This window comes from Mustela nivalis, assembly GCF_964662115.1.
Source record: "Mustela nivalis genome assembly, chromosome: 1".
Classification (NCBI taxonomy): domain Eukaryota; kingdom Metazoa; phylum Chordata; class Mammalia; order Carnivora; family Mustelidae; genus Mustela; species Mustela nivalis.
In genome coordinates, this window is record NC_139020.1 from 149777506 (window position 1) to 149785133 (window position 7628).

A 7628-nucleotide genomic window follows, 5' to 3' on the forward strand; every position below is an offset into this window, starting at 1 on the left:
GAAAGCTAATATATAAATACATGAAAAAATATTTAAAATTATGTAATTTTAGGGGCACCTTGCTGGCTCAGTTGGTAGAGCATGTGACTCAATCTCAGGGTCATGATTTTGAGCCCCATGTTGGGCATAGAGATTACTTTTAAAAATAAATAACAAAAGTAAAAATATATATACATATAAAAAATTAAAATATATAATTTCACTTAATGAGGATTTAAGGAAATTATTATTGACTATCCAAATTTGTTTATCCAGAAATGTATTTAGGTATCAGCTATTAAAAACTGATAATAAGTTCCTGGTTAAATTTTTTCTTTCCACCTTTCTCCCTAAACATTACCAGTATCATTCATTTCCTGCACTGCTCAGAACTAATTAAAAGCACATAATTCCTCATTATAAATCATGTTTGTTTCTTGGAGGTTTTCAAAATCTATAATAGGCTTCTGCCATTTTCAAGTAGGATGTGGTTTGAACCTGAGGTTTCAAACTTGGAGTATATTTACTGTATTCCTTCATATTCTCTCTTAATAAACTTTGAGTCAAAGTGACTTTTCACCAAATATGTCTTCAATAAGACTGGAATCTTATCAAACCAGATCTGTTTGTAAATTCAAGTGTATCTTATTAATTTAGAATACCATTTGCAGGAAATAGAAATGAGGATTGGTACCTTACTCCATAATACATAAAGGGTTTTTGGTTTTTGTTGTTTTTTTTTTTTTAATTTATTTACTTGACAGAGATCACAAGTAGGCAGAGAGGCAGGCAGAGAGAGAGGGGGAAGCAGGCTCCCCGCCGAGCAGAGAGCCCAATGTAGGGCTCCATCCAATGACCCTGAGATCATGACCCGAGCCGAAGGCAGAGGCTTAACCCACCTAGCTACCCAGAAAGTGGTGGTTTTTTTTTTTTTAAGCTTAATCTTTTCACACCTTTCTTTCTATGTTGCTTAGGTTTATTTCATTGCGATTAATCACATACATTTTTACAGCTATGCAAAAGAAAAAATTAAGCTTAAAAAAGCTATCCTTCTCCCTTTTTTAAAAATTTTTAAGTAATCTCTATACCTACTGTGGGGCTCAAACTCACAACCCCAAGATCAAGAGTTGCATGCTCCACTGACTAAGCCAGTCAGGCATCCCAAAAGCTATCTATCTCTACAGAGCAGAAATAAATTATATAGAAACTAGGAAAACAATAGAACAGATCAATGAAACCAGGAGCTGGTTTTTTGGAAAAATTAATAACATTGATAAACTTCTAGCCAGACTTAACCAAGAAAAATAAAGGACTCAATAGTATCACAAATGAGAGAGGAAAAATAACCAACCCCACAGAAATGCAATCATGAAAGAATATTACGAAAAACTATATACCAACAAACTGGACAGCCTGTAAGAATTGGATAAATTCCTGGAAACATAACCTAACAAAACTGAAGCAGGAAGAAATAGAAAATTTGAACAGATTGAAAACCAACAAAGAAATTGAATCAACCCCCCCCCCCCCAAAAAAGGTCCAGGACTAGATGGCTTCGCAGGCAAAAAAAAAAAAATTTTTTTTAAGATTTTATGTATTTATTTGACAGAGATCACAAGTAGGCAGAGAGGCAGGCAGAAAAAGAGAGGAGGAAGCAGGGTCCCTGCGTAGCAAGAGAGCCTGATGTGGGGCTCGATTCCAAGACCCTGGGATAATGACCTGAGCAGAAAGCAGAGGCTTTAACCCACTGAGCCTCCCAGGCACCCCTTCACAGGCAAATTCTATCAAACATTTAAAGAAGAGTTAATACCTATTCTCAAACTATTCTGAAAAACAGAAAAAGAAGTAAAACTTCCAAATTTATTCTATGGGGCCTGCATTACCCTGATACCAAAACCAGATAAATATGCCATGAAAAAGAATCACAGGCCAATATGAACATAGATGCAAAAATTCTCAACAAAATGCTAGGAAACTGAGCTCAGCAATACATTTAAAAAAAAAAAAAAATCATTTACCACATGGGTTGCCTGGCTGGCTCAGCAGAGCATGCAACTTTTGATCTCAGGGCTGTGAGTTTAAGCCCGATGTTGGGCATGGGAGCCTACTTTAAAAATAAGACTCATTCGCCATGATCAAGTGGTATATATTCCTGGTTTGCAAGCATGGTCGAATATTCACAAATTAACATGATACATCTGTAAGAAAGGTAAGAACCATAGATCATTTCAATAGATGCAGAAAAAGCACTTGACAAAGTACAACATTTATAATAAAAACTCAACAAAGTAGGTTTGGGGGAACATACCTCGGCAATTTAATAATAAGTCCATCTGTGAAAAACCCACAGCTAACATCATCCTCTGGGGAAAAATTCTTTTTCCCTAAAGGTCAGGAACAAGACAAGGATGTCCTCTCTCACCACTTTTATTCAACATAGTACTAGAAGTCCTAGCCACAGCACTCAGACAACAAAAAGAAATAAAAAATACAAATCGGTAAGGAAGAAGTAAAATTTCCACTATTTGCAGATGACATGATGCTACATAGAGAGAACCCAAGACACTCCACCTCAAAACTGCTACAATCAATGTACAGAAATCTGTTGCATTTCTACCGACCAATAATGAAGCAGCAGAAAGAGAAATTAAGAAAACAATCCCACTTACAATTGTGCCAAAAATGATAAAATACCTAGAAATAAACCTAACCAAATAGGTAAAAGATCTATACTCTGAAAACTATAGAACACTTAATGAAAGAAATTAAAGATGGCACAAAGAAAGATATTCCCTTGGAATTGGAATTGGAAGAATATTGTTAAAATGTTACTTACCCAAAGCAATCTACACATTTAATGCAATATCAAAATACCAATCACATTTTTCAGAACAAGAAGAAACAATCCTAAATGTATATGGAACCTTACCTTTTTTTTTTTTTTTTTTACGATTTTATTTGACAGACAGAGATCACAACTAGGCAGAGAGGCAGGCAGAGAGAGGGGGAGAAGCAGGCTCCCTGCTGAGCAGAGAGCCCGATGTGGGGCTCAATCCCAGGACCCTGGGATCATGACCTGAGCCGAAGGCAGAGGCTTTAACCCACTGAGCCACCCAGGTACCCCTGGATCCTTACCTTTATGCCCCCAAATAGACAAAGCAGTCTTGAAAAGAGTTTGAAAAAAAAAAAAAAAAAAGGCTGGAGATATCACTATTCCAGACTTCAAGTAATACTACAAAGCTGTAGTGATCAAAACGGTATGGTATTGGTACAAAAATAGGCAAGCAGATCAATGGAAGAATAGAAAAGCCAGAAATAAACCCACAGTTACATGGTCAATTAACATTCAACAAAGCAGGAAAGAATATTCAATAAAAGTCTCTTCAGGGGCGCCTGGGTGACTCAGTGGGTTAAAGCCACTGCCTTTGGCTCAGGTTATGGTCTAAGGTCCTGGGATCGAGCCCCACATCGGCGCCTCTGCTCTGCAGGGAGCCTGCCTCCCCTCTCTCTCTGGCTGGCTCTCTGCCTACTTGTGATCTCTGTCTGTCAAATAAATAAATAAAATCTTAAAAAAAAAAAAAAAAAAGAAGGAAAGAAAATAAACTTGATGGTTACCAAAGAGAGGTGGGTGAGGGGATGGGTGAAATAGGCAATGGGGATTAAGGAGGGCATATGTGATGAGCACCAGGTGATGTATGGAAGTGTTGAATCACTGTATTGTACACCTGAAACAAACATAATCCTGTATGTTAACTGGAATTTCAATAAAAATTAAAATAAAAAGTTACCTTTCTTTATTGTAAGTACTAGAGATTGCTTAAATAAACTTAAAAAATCTTTTTTAAAAAGCGCCTTGTTATGTTTTTAAGATTCTATTTTTTAAGTAATCTCCACACCAAAATGTGACTTGAACTCACAACTATGAGATTAAGAGTCACATGCTTGGGGCGCCTGGGTGACTCAGTGGCTTAAAGCCTCTGCCTTTCACACAGGTCATGATCCCAGGATCCTCGGATCAAGCCCCACATTGGACTCTCTGCTCAGCGGCGAGCCTGCTTCCTCCTCTCTCTCTGCCTCTCTGCCTACTTGTGATCTCTCTGTCAAATAAATAAATAAAATCTTAAAAAAAAAAAAAAAGAGTCACATGCCCTACCAACTGAGCCAACAAGGTGACCCCAAAAGAGCTTACTTTAAACAAATCAAGAAAATTGGGTGTAGCTTTTCTTCCAGAAGTTTTATTTCACAATTTTCTTCTTTCTTATGAAGTTATAATATCGAGTTTGCTCTCCAAACTGAGCAAGTCACTTTTCCCCCCCAACTGGCCACTGTTCCACAACTTAGTTTAGTTTAGCAGGATGGAGGGATACCAGTGGAGGAAGGGCCACAGATGCAGTATTAGACATCTTAGGTATGTATTCTAAAATAAAATCTAATTGAACTAAAGAATTCACCGGAGACTTATGCAAAAGAATAATGTGATTAGAATCAGCTTCACAAACACTGCAATTGTACATCCTCTGAAAACTTCAGAAGTAATGTGTTTTTACGCTACAATGTTTTACAGATTGAGCTCTGTGAATCTGGTTCTGATTACCTTTATTTACTTATTAAATATTTTAGCACCTGCTGTGCATCTGATACCCCTTCAATCTGCCTGCTGTAAATACATAGTTGTAGATCTGATAATGAGAGGACAGCATTAATATGCTTTTAGAGGGACTGATACAGGAGGCTCTGGCCTGGGACTCAATGACTCAGTGCAGAAAAGTGCCCAGGGTGCTTCAGCAAACCCATCATTCCGAAGGGCATGTGCTTTGTGCAACCCTAGTCTCCCACTTCCTTCCACTCCCAAGTGGTGGTGTCAGACTCCTTAGACAGTATTTTTCCCCTTAAGAAAGTATAAATCGGTGACTTTGTTGGAAGTGAGTACAAAAAGATTGCTTAATAACCAGTTTTCAGGTTTTATGCCTACAGCCAAATGTATATTTTTATCAAAGTTTATCAGAGTAGAGACTTAGACTCAGAGTTAGATCATTTTGACAAAGCAAGAAACGGGCTTTCTCTTCTCCATCCTCATAAAGCAGTGGTTCTCAACTTGGTGATTTTGCCCACTGGAGGACATTTGATGATATTTGGAGACATTTTTGTTTGTCATAACTTGGCAGGGAGGGCCACTGACATCTAGTGGGTATAGGCCAATGATGCTTGCTGCCAGACATCCTACAATACACAGGATTACCCCCCACAACAAACAGGCATCCAGCCCCAGATAGCAATGCCCAATAATGTCAGTAATGTCCAAACTGGGAAACCTTACATTAAAGCAAGGGAGTTGCTATGGACACCTGCCCTGGGTCAGAAAAAAAAAACAAAAAACAAAAAACAAAAACAAACAAAAAAACACTGAGTCAGGTTTTTTACACTAAGGTTGAACAGAAAGGTGAACAATCCAGAACTCACTTCTAGGTAACTAATTTGAGGATCAGTTTTCCTGTTTTCATACATATGGGCTCACATGCCAACCACTCAACATAACTCGTTGACCCCCAACATAATCCAAACCATCCTGTCTCATCTTCTTCTGAAACTTACTCCATTCTGAACTCTCAGTCTAATGCAAAATTAGTCCCTCCAATTTTTCTCTCATCAAAGAAATGGTGATTTTTATTTCAAGGAACTGATTATCTAGCTCCTGAGGGCAGAGAATTTCCATACAGCGAGGTTCACTGCAGGCCAGTGGCAGTGCAATTGCCCGAAGAGACCCAGGAGAATGGCCTTGGGGTTGGTGGGCCAGTGTTGAAAAGTCGATTGTTATCCACTTACCAAATATGGCATTCCACCTAGGAGGTACCTAGAGGAGTCAAATTCATAGAGACAGAAAATGGGATGGTGGGTGCCAGGGGCTGAAGGGAGGGGGAACAGGACGTGACTGTCTAGTGGAGACAGTCACTGTCTGGATGATGAAAAGAATGGTGGTGCTGGCTACACAAGAGCATGAATGTACTTAACATCACTCACCTACACATTTTAAAATTTTAAAATGACTAAGATGGTAAATATGATGTTGGGTGTTTTACGACAATTAGAAATAATAGAAAATAATAATGATCATTAAAATGAGGTCACCATATAAAAGTGATTCAAGAACTCTATTCACCACCTGATTGCTGTGAATGGCCACACATGAAGATGATCAGGTAGATAACCTATAGAATGCTATCTATATCCATCCATATACATACAGAACATGTATAAGAACAGAGCAGGTAAATTGAAGCACCTTTTTAAAAAAACAGATATGTTGAGAGATGTGTTGATACATCTGTGCTCACCCACAGAATTGTGCCATTTCCACTTTGCTTCCTCTCTTGTACACTGCCCGCTCATTTGTCCATGACCTCAGTTTCCCTGATGCTAACTTGCTGCTCATCTCACTCCATGTTTCTAGACGGAGCACATAGAATCAGACTTTCTTTCAGGTTTACACAATAGACAGACCTACCACCCTCCACCTCTTGTCACTCTTGCCTCTGCTATTGCACCAACTATTAGCACCTGGCCCACAGATTTCCCCACCTTCCCAAAAGAGGTATAGCAGCCGACTGGTTAAAAGAAGGGGTTATGCCATAAAACCATTCACATACAAGTCACTCTTTCCACCACTTGGGTGAGTTACTTAATCTCTCAGAGCTTCAATTCCTCCTCTACAAAACAGTACGTTCCACAAGTGATGGCCTGTTGTACTCTAGTCTCTGACGGGGGCAGTGGCCGTCCAGCCGACACATTGGGATGCTGCCCCCTCTTTCACATTCAGTCACTCCACCCTCCTTGGACCTGGGCTGCTCTGTCCCGCTAAGGATCACAAACCCAGCATTTCACTTGCTAATTGTAGGGGGCTTTAACAACTAGTATTATTTTATGTTTTTTTGTGGTAAAAAGATATACAACATTAAATTTACCATCTCAGCCTCTTTTAAGTGTACTTTCAGTAGCGTTCAGTATATTCACATTGTTGTACATCAGATCTCTAGAATTTTTTCGTCTCGTAAAACTGAAATTCTGTACCCATGAAAGATGAATTCCCCCTCCTCTGACCTTTGGCAACCACCTCTCTACTTTCTGTTGCTGCAATTCTGATACATTTTTAGAAGTATCTATACATTTTAGAAGTATACTATCATGTCTTATTTGTCCTTTTGTTCCTGGCTTGTTGCACTTAACATAATGTCCTTGAGGTTTGTCTGTTTTGTAACATATAACAAGGCTCTCTTCTTTTTGAAGGCTGAATAATATCCTATTGTATGAATATACTCATTTCTTTATTCACTCCTGCCCATGGACATTTGGGATGCTTCCACCTCTTGGCTATGAAAATGCTACACAGCCTTTTTTTTCTCTTTTGTAACCATGTATGTGTTTCTAGCACTGGCCACAATACTTGGAACATAGCAATACTATAGCAAGTCTTAATATTTGTTTTATAAATAAATATATGAATGAATTAGCTCAGTGACTCTTTAGAATATCCAAATCTCTTAAAAACAGTAAATTGTACACCTTTTCACATTTCAGATTTTTGCTGGTGTTTCACATTTTAGCTTGGAAGTAGGTAGTAAATACTGCATACTTCTTGTTCTTTCTCGTGTGTC